Here is an 899-nt window from a genome sequence, read left to right as displayed (position 1 = left end):
CTAGTAGCTAAAGAATAAGCACTAGTACCTAATGAATAAGTACTAGTACTTAATGGAAAAGATACTAGTATCTAATAAATAGGTACTAGTACCATGAAAATAGATACTAGTACGGTTTATAGATTAAATGTTAAAACGGCTTGCCATAGTCGCTGTATGTTCAGGACAGCTCCCTGCTGTCTGTACGTTTGGTTCTCGCTTTGAAAGCAAGTGGCGGTCACCCCGACATCGTCGCCTGCGTTCTCGCCGCAGAGAAAGAGAAGTTGCCTTCCCCTACAAGTAGCACTTCGCGTGTCTTGGACATTTCCAGAAAAATGTCAAGTAAACAACTCAGCAAGCTGCCACGTTAGCAGGAGAATAAAACTTTCCCATACATTTGACCGAGGGTTACAGCGTCCCTTCGACTATCGAGCTTGAACTGAGCGCAGAAAGCCTGGCAGGACACACTGCGGCATTAACATTAGACCGCATGTCACCATGACGCCTAATGACGCTCTGACATCTATCGCGACACAGCTTGAAATCTAATTAAAATAGCACAGCGTGTAATGCCGGTGTTTAGGAGCTAACGCAGCACTTGGACGCCAGAGGTTTTGGGTTTTAGAAGCAGGTTTACGTAAGAAAGTGTAATAGAGAAAGAGAGAGGTGCAGTCAGTGTCGTACGCTAGCGTGCAGCAGCGGTGAAGTTTCGTTCCCCGGGGAATGGAGAAGGGTCTGGCTGCAGCTGGCGCTTGCACTCTCAGAATTCAAACAAAAAGTAATCAATAAATAGAACAAAATAAAAAATAATAAAGACTGCAAGTGGCGTCGCTAGCGGAAGTGCAAGTGTCTGAGAATGCAAGTCTGAAAGTGCAAGCGCCAGCTGCAGCCAGACCCTTTTGGGGGGGAATGCCGCATAG

General features: G+C 46.1%; 1 pseudogene; it reads right to left on the bottom strand.

The window, feature by feature from the left end:
• LOC107691743 (ferredoxin-fold anticodon-binding domain-containing protein 1-like) overlaps positions 1-699 on the bottom strand; it is an 8,143-nt pseudogene extending 7,444 nt beyond the window's left edge.
• Between the last annotated feature and the right edge of the window lie 200 nt (positions 700-899).

This window comes from Sinocyclocheilus anshuiensis, unplaced genomic scaffold (assembly GCF_001515605.1).
Source record: "Sinocyclocheilus anshuiensis isolate Anshui unplaced genomic scaffold, SAMN03320099.WGS_v1.1 scaffold246, whole genome shotgun sequence".
In the NCBI taxonomy this organism is placed as follows: domain Eukaryota; kingdom Metazoa; phylum Chordata; class Actinopteri; order Cypriniformes; family Cyprinidae; genus Sinocyclocheilus; species Sinocyclocheilus anshuiensis.
Note: the sequence above shows the minus strand (reverse complement) of the source record. Positions and strands in the feature narration are given on the sequence as shown.